This window comes from Dendrobates tinctorius, unplaced genomic scaffold (assembly GCF_039654945.1).
Source record: "Dendrobates tinctorius isolate UK_male_01 unplaced genomic scaffold, ASM3965494v1 ptg000199l, whole genome shotgun sequence".
Lineage (NCBI taxonomy): Eukaryota > Metazoa > Chordata > Amphibia > Anura > Dendrobatidae > Dendrobates > Dendrobates tinctorius.
The window spans coordinates 10,221,674-10,230,342 of NW_027361866.1; the positions used below are offsets into that span (position 1 = coordinate 10,221,674).

At 41.3% G+C, this 8,669-nt stretch overlaps 1 protein-coding gene across 1 annotated transcript in view; it reads left to right on the plus strand.

The window, feature by feature from the left end:
* The window catches only part of LOC141056741 (putative methyltransferase DDB_G0268948), a 65,030-nt gene extending 56,618 nt beyond the window's left edge, over positions 1-8,412 (plus strand). Inside the window, exon 7 of the mRNA XM_073553192.1 lies at positions 6,486-8,412. The gene's annotated coding sequence lies outside the window, so the exon portion shown is untranslated. The remainder of the gene's footprint in view (positions 1-6,485) is intronic.
* Positions 8,413-8,669: the final 257 nt, after the last annotated feature.

Genomic DNA, 8,669 nt, shown 5'->3' on the forward strand with positions numbered 1-8,669 from the left:
GAACACAGCAGACTGGACCTGAGTAGGACGGTAGGAACACAGCAGACTGGACCAGGGTAGAATGGCAGGAACACAGGAGACTGGACCAAGGCAGGATGGCAGGAACACATGAGACTGGACCAAGGCAGGACGGTAGGAACACAGCAGACTGGACCAAGGCAGGACGGCAGGAACACAGGAGACTGGACCAAGGCAGGATGGTAGGAACACAGGAGACTGGACCTGGGTAGGACGGAACACTGCAAACACAGGAGATAGAAGGTAACAGCGCTGGGAGAAGTTAGCCAGGCGCCAAACAGAGGAGTCAGGAGAGGACGCCAGCAAGCGTGGGGCCAGAGTCACGAGGAGTAGTACCAATGACGATCAGGCAACATCACTAGGGAGCGACGGCCTGATGTAGGAGAGTGGGGAGGGCTTCCGGGTCAGGGACCTCCTACCAGCAAGAGAGGCGACGGTTCAGAGGGGCAGTGCGCGCTCCCGTCGGGAGCCACGGGGAGTGCGTGCCCGAGAGGCCGCAAGCAGCGCCAGAGGAGCAGAAGCACTGACGGGAATGCGCCGGGGAGCGGTGGCCCGGTGAGAAGGATGGGACGCGGGCGGCGGGGAGGTGACACTTATCTCATTCATGTTAGGCTGTGGTGCGCCTTATGCAAGAAAGGTATGCCTAAATGCCAAATGAGGTGGGGGCTTCTTAATGAATTAGAAGTGTCTGATTCCAACATGACCCTCATCTAGAAAGTAATAAACATTGCTGGTCTTAAAAGGGTTTTCCCAGGAGCAAAGTACATGTTAATTAAGAGATCTTGAAATAATAAGTTACTCAATTGGTTGTGTTAAAAAAATGTTCCTGTGCTGAGATATCATATATGTGCCCCTGCTGTGTTCTGTGTTATAACTGTGTCTGACCGTTTAGAAACATGGTCTGATCATACCACAGCTCCTGGGCAGGAGGGGAAGCAAAAGAATATACAGACAGAATAGCTGGAGATCTTAGCTGATTCTTCTTGTGAGGAAAACATTTCCCTGCCTGTATTTAATTAATGTTTTTCCTCAAAGAAATAATCAGGTCTGATCCCATGCTGGAATATCTGTGGACTCTTTTCCCTCCTTCCCTTCCCAGGAAATGTGGTATGATCAGACTAAGCTCTTGTACAGTCAGACACAGCCATTACACAGTACACAGCATGGGCACATTTATAGGATTATCTCAGTACAAGAACATTTTGTTATAACATATCCAATTGTGGAACGTATTTTTATTAATCAAAGGTCTATTGATTAAAGTGATGATTAATATTAACTTTGTTCGTGGGAAAACCCCTTTAATAAATCAGGGCCGTAGTTTTTCTGCTCTTGAAACAATTATACCTAGCAAAATGGTTAATTCATATTTTGAATCTGTCAGCTTTACATTGGCATCAACTTTTAAATGTCAGATTATTATTTAAATCTAAAAGTGGATAACAGAGCACACAAAAGGGTTATACCCTATGGAGGGAGAGTAGGAGGGCACTGGTTATGCTCACCTGGAAGAGTTGTGACCATGTAGGCATGAAGAAAAGCAGCTGACGCTGTCCCATGTCTGGTGGAGAAATCCTCCAAAAGATATTGGATCCAGTTAGATGAACACTTGGTGGGCTAAACGTGTTTCTCCCGTACTCCAAACTCCAATCATTTCACTCCTTTCTCTTCAACACTTTTGGACGTTTTTCATCAATTTATATTTTATCATTATACTGTATGTATAGTTCTCTTTTCAGAATTACCGTATTTTTTTAACTATAAGACGCACTTTTTCCCCAAAAAATTTGGGGGGGAAAACAGTGGTGCACCTTATAGTCAGAATGTACTTACAGTTAGCGTGGTGGCAGCAGGAGTCGGGCGATTCTTCCGGTGGTCAGACGCTGCAGGGCAGTGATCTCACTCCCATCCCAGCCTGGTGCAGCAGGTTCGACAGTTTCAGCGGTGCTCTGTGGTGCGGGTGCTCTGGCGATATTTTTTGAAAGCCCAAAGGCCCCGCACTTCTATTGCCTCGATGCTGTGGCCTCTGAAAAAATGGCTGCCGGAGTCGGCGCATATGCAATTTGAGATCTCGGCAACAAGATCTCGAGGGGGAGATCTCAATCTGCGCATGTACCACCTCCGGTGACCATTTTCCCGGAGGCCACAGCATCAAGACAATGGAAGTGCCGGGCCTCCAGGCATTCACAAGATGTCGCTGGTGCCCCCGCACCACCGACCACCGCCAAACCTGCAGCACCAGACTGGGTTGGGATTTACCGGAGACCATCGCATCACAGCAATGGATGTGCAGGGGCTCTGGGCTTTCACAAAATGTCGGTGGAGCCCCCACACCACCGAGCACCGCCAAACTTGCGCACCAGTATGGGTCATATCATCGCCGGACCACCAAACAGCCCCTGTGACTCCGCTCCACCAGCGCGCTGCCGATCCCCCCAGGGAAAGCTGAATTCAGGACTGTAAGACAGACCCCCAATTGATGCATTAATTCTTTCCCTGCATTTTGCTTCTGAAAATTTGGGGTGCGTCTTATGGTCCAGTGCGTCTTATAATCTGAAAAATACGGTACTTTTCCCTCATCTGCCTAGGTGGGTCTTCAGTGTAATGTCCTCTTTCCAGTTTTTATTCATGGGCTCATCATGGCATCTGAAAGAGAGTAGTAAAAAGATGAGCGCAGGAGAAATGGGATTAAACACTTTGTACTTTATTCATCTATTTATATTTTATCATTTATATGTTAGTTCCCTTTTCTGTATCACCTTTCCCTCATCTGCCTAGGTAACTTCTTAGTTAAATGTTCTCTTTCTGGCTTCTATTCACTGGCCCATCTTGGGTTCTTATCCTTCGTTCCATAATACTTTTCGACTCGTTGTCCTATATTTACATTTTATCATAATCAATAAGTATGGTCTCCTTTTTTCCTGTAACTTTAATTAATTCTAAATTTCCAGTTAAACTTCCCTTCCTTTCCCAATTTCCCTATTGGTTTAAGTATTCATGTGGGTGATGAGTATATAATTGGCATCCATTTTGGGCCTTTAAACACCCATCTGTTGTCATGTTTTGCATATTTGTTTTTTTTTTTCGCTTGATAAAGACCCCATTACTGCATTGAAACATGTTAAAATAAAAATGAAAGTGAATTAAAAACCCTTATTCTCATCATCATTTCTGATGAATTGATTTACTCCAGCAGCGCAGCCCACCTATGTTTTTATCCAACTGGATCCAGATTATTATTTAAGACAGTTTGTTAAATAAGTTGCAAGTCTTAAAATTTTCAAAAACTTTTGTTTTAGGAACTAATCAAGGTGCCTTTATGTCATTGACACCTCAAAAATTATGCAATTTTATAAACTACAATCCTACTCCCCTAAATGTATTAAAAAAAGCACTAAGGAAATGTGTTAGCTCTTCAGAAGATCTATAGGAATTAAATAAATGGGCAGATGAAGTTTAAAAGTGCCACTTTTTCTTACAGATATTTCATGTTAATTCTTGTTTTCTTTTAAAGGGAATCTGTCACCTAATTTTTGGCCTATAAGCTGCAGCAACCACCATCAGGGGCTTATGTACAGCATTCTGTAATGCTGTAGATAAGCCCCCAATGTAACCTGAACAAGAAGAAAGACGAGATAGATTATACTCTCCGGGGGCCGTGGTCCGGTGCAGTGGGTGTCGCGGTCCGGTCCGGTGCCTCCCATCTTCTAGCGATGATGTCCTCCTTCTTACTTCTACCGCGGCTCCTGTGCAGGCATACTTTATCTGCCCTGTTGAGGGCAGAGTAATGTACTGTAGTGCGCAGGCGCCGGACTTCTCTGTCCTTTCCCGGCGCCTGCACACTGCAGTACTCTGCTCTGTCCTCAACAGGGCAGATAAAGTACACCTGCGCAGGAGCCGTGGCAGAAGTAAGAAGCAGGATGTCATTGCCAGAAGATGGGAGGCGCGAAACCTGACTGCGACACCCATCAGACCGGACCCCCGGTGAGTATAATATAACTTGTTTTTCTTCTCTTTCAGGTTACATCGGGGGGCTTATCTACAGCATTACAGAATGCTATAGATAAGCCCCTGATGGCGGTGGCCTAATCTTATGGGCCAAAAATGAGGTGACAGATTCCCTTTAACACTGCAAGTATCAGCTGAGAAACATAACTCAATAATGTTTACCTTGATTCTACAATTGTAAGAGCATTTCAAATGACACCATAGAATGCAACTTGACAAAAACACGAATCCCAGAATTAACGGAGCACCTTGTGGATTTTGGGGTCTCTCTTGTATTTGTACCTTTCCTAGACACCAGTTTAGATTTTGCAAAGACTGTGATAGACAAAATATAACATATAGTATTTTGACCCCATAGTTGATTCATAAAGTTTATTGCAATTGGGCCATGGAAATAAAATAAATTTTCCTAGTGATTTGTAGTTTTAGCCTATAGCCTAAGTACCCCGCATGTGGTCATAAACTGTTATTTGTCCACATGACAGGGCTCAGAAGGAGCATTGTTTTGCTTTTAGAGAATTTGATGGAATGGTTTAGAAGTACGATGTTACTTACCAAAAAGTGATCCCAAATGGGAAACTGCACTCTTTAAAAAACAGTCAACTATGGGTGTAGTGTCTATTTTTAACCCACAGCTATTTTTCACATGGTGTAAAGTGAAAATTGCGATTTTCCATAGGCATGCCATTCCTTTCTCATAGATCTTGTATCACTGTTAAAGGGGTTGGCTGGTCTAAAATGAAAAGTCTGCAGTCACTTGTGTGACTGCAGACTTGTGAATCCTCCCAGCGCGCACACTGTGACTGCAGACTTCATTTTAGACCTGACAGCCCATCTAAAAAGCAGGTCTGTAATTATTTTGCTGTTTTAAGAAACACACTATGTATGGCCAAATTTTTTGCCAGGACATAATTTAAAAGAACACCATACACACTTGAGGCCTAATTTAGCAATTTACACAACATAGGACCTCAGATGCTCTGTGGTGAAATATGAAAAAAAAACACAGGAAATTACCCAACTTTCAAAACTATACCCCTCAAGTAGAGATGAGCAGATTGATATTGTCCAGCAACAATTCCTAAGCTGCTAAAGCATCAGTGATTGGGCTAAGGTCAGTTTGTGTTGTCGCTCGGGACCCCCATAATGCCCTGCAGCTATGACATCAAGTGGATTTTCATACATTGTACAGTGGTGGTCAGTATCTTGGTCATCACAGATCAGTAGTTTCCAGTGGATCACAATTTGTACAGTAGAGTCGTTTTCAATCTCTACAGTCACTGTGTTAGGGTACTGTCACACTTGGCAACGCACCTGCGATCCCGACAGCGATGCGACCTAGTAGGTCGCTGGTGAGATGTCAAACAGTCAGATCTCAACAGCGACGCAGCAATGATACAGAACGATACGACGGTGGTTGGGACTCTGTCTCTCAGACCTGTAGTATTGAGGTCGTTCGTCGTTGTCCCTGTCAAACACAGCAATGCATGCTGGCCAGCGGGACACCAGAGATCAAAAAATGGCCCAGGACATTCGAAAACGATCAGCAACATCCCAGCAGGGGCCCAATCGCCGCTATGTGTCACACGTAGCGAGATTGCAAGCAAGATCGCTGTTGCGTCACAAAATCGGTGACGCAACAGCGATCTCGCTGGCGATCTCACTATGTGAGATGGGGGCTTAAGTTTCTCTTTTCTGACTACAGTATATGCTTTCATTAGAATGTGAGCAGGTTTCTCTTTCTCCTCTCCACCATATGTATTTTTCGAGCAATTACAAGTTCTTTAGTATTGAGACTTTCATGAATTTAGTTGCCGCAAATCTCATTTGGGGGAGAGGAATTTGGAAGGATGAAGCCGATGAATTTAAATTTCAAAAGATCTGCTCATGTCTACTCTCAATGGATTTATGAAGAGGAATGGCAAGTATTTTGACCCTGCAGGTGTTTTCCAGAAGTGAACCATCTGAAAATGTTATTGACACTGTAAATGTTATGTCTTATGTAGTGAAATATGCCAAGAAACTACTGTAATAAAATATTTATTAAAGGGAGCAATGGGCTTTTTGACCCCATAGATGTTTTTTGTCACAAACTAATGCACAACATATAGTCAAAGTGAAAACTAATTTAAACAATTTGTGGCCAACATGTTGTGCCCAGCTTGTACAAATGAAGACTCACACCCCTAAACCTGTTATGGCCGGCTGTTTTGAGTACCGCAGTGCACTAAGCCTTGGACGTAAACTGTTGTACTGGCACAATACTGGGATCATTCAAATATGATTTTTGACCATATTTCTTCCTCAAGATATAGTAGAAATAGATCAACACATGGCTTATTTGTAGAAAGGGTTTTCCTTTAAGAAAACATTTGTTTTGTCCTTGCCCTTCTTTGGTGAGGTTAGTTTTTATATAGATTATGTAACTTTTATTCCATTTCTCTATTTTTTTCTTTCAGATTTCCTTGAGGTGGATATGAATTTGACCCACCCAACAAGAACTATTCTTATGTTTTGATGTTTGCTCTTTAAGCACAAAAGACAAACATATCTTGTATTGTCGCCTCCCTAAAAGTCTGGTGTATCAAAACATAAAATTAATTAACTCATACTATAAACACCTTTAACCCCTTAATGAACAAAAGTACTTTTGTTTTTCCGGTTTCGTTTTTTGCTGTCCTTCTTCCCAGAGCCATAACTTTTTTATTTTTCAGTCAAAATGGCCATATGAGGGCTTGTTTTTTTTTGCATGGCGAGTTGTACTTTTGAATGACACCATTGGTTTTAACATATTATGTGCTAGAAACAGGAAAAAAAATTCAAGAGCTGTGAAATTGCAAAAAATTTTCAATTCCACAGTTGTTTTGGGGTTTTACTTTTACCATGTTCACTAAAACTGACCTGTCATTATGATTTTCCAGGTCATTACGAGTTCATAGACACCAAGCAGGTATAGGTTCTATTTTATTTAAGTGGTGTAAAAAAAAATCAAAAGTTTGTTAAAATAAAAAAATAAAAAAATTGCACCATTTTCCGATACCCATAGCGTCTCCGTTTTTCATGATCTGGGGCTGAGTGAGGGCTTATTTTTTTTGCATGCCGAGCCGATGCTTTTAATGATACCATTTTGGTATATTTACGATCTTTTGATCACCTGTTATTACATTTTAATGCAATGTTGCGGCAACCAAAAAAAAAATGAAATTCTGGCGTTTTTTACTTTTTTATCGTTACGCTGTTTAGCGATCGGATTCATTTTTTTTATATTGATTGAGCGATTCTGAAAGCGGCGATACCAATTATATGTATATTTGCTTTTTTATTGTTTCATTTTGAATGGGTCGAAAGGGGCGTGATTTAAACTTTTATATTTTTTATTTTTTAATATTTTTAAAAACGCTTTTCTTTTACTTTTTGTATGCTTCAATACTTTGATCTGCTCTGCTACATACAGGCGATGATCAGATTACCTGTGTGTAGCAGAAATTTTCAGTTGATATGAGCACTGACCACCGGGCAGCGCTCATAGCAATCTGGCAACGACAACCATAAAGATCTGCTGGAGACCTCTGGTTGTCATGCTGACTCATCGGTGACCCGTGATCATGTGATGGGGTTACCGAAGAGCGGGATTTCCGACACACTTCCGTGAATTAAATGCCACTGTCAGAGATTGATGGCTGTGGTGGTATATTTCAGCTGACAAGTACTCGGAAAGGTGCGGGCTCAGCGCACCAAATAAAGGGAATCCGACATCTGAATACTATAACGCCCGATGTCGCAAAGGGGTTAAAAAAAAATCCAGTTGTAAAATGCAGTTTTTTGGCAACACACAAAAATCAAACCTGGTCCCTCTCATATCTCCATCAACCAAAAAATTAAAATCTTATGGAAAATGGCTACAGAAATCAAATTTTAATCTTTTTTACAAACTCCTGATTTTTTTTATCACTTAAATAAAAAAAACTATTCAAATTTGTATCACCATAATTATACTGAATCATGTGTCTAAGTATTTTTTATATTTATTTTATAAGTGTTAAATGAACACTGTAAAAAAATAGCCAAAAAAGGTAAAAATTATTTTTTTTACTATTTAATCCCAAATAATTAATTAATTTATGATCCCAGTTAGTCTGCACCAGTGAAAACTCAGTCCATTTATTTTGCAGAGTTTGGTTGTGTGTGTTTTTTCTATGGAGACTTGTGTGTAGCGAATACTTTAGCAGATGATCTTTGAGGAGCGGCTGAGGTCAGGTCAATATATAAATATGTGACTGACTGGATATTTTATACTATTTTATATGCGTTTGCTTCATGTTACAGTATGCTATTTTGAACATTTTTATCTTGTGAATTAATAAAGACATTATTATTTTCTGCTAAGTGTGCATATATCCCTGTGTACGTTATATTACAGCACATGAAGCTCTTACATGTATACTATAGATGAGCGAGTGCTTACTTGCTCGGATGCTCGTTACTCGAACTGACCAATTTCTAATTCTTGGGTGTTCGTCTTGAGCAACGAGTATAATGGGAGCCGATAGGAAATCCGAGCATTTTTCCAACAGATCCTACAAGGAGGTCTGGAGGTTAGTGAAAATGTTGAAATGGATGGTAATAGTGCTGAATGGAAGGAG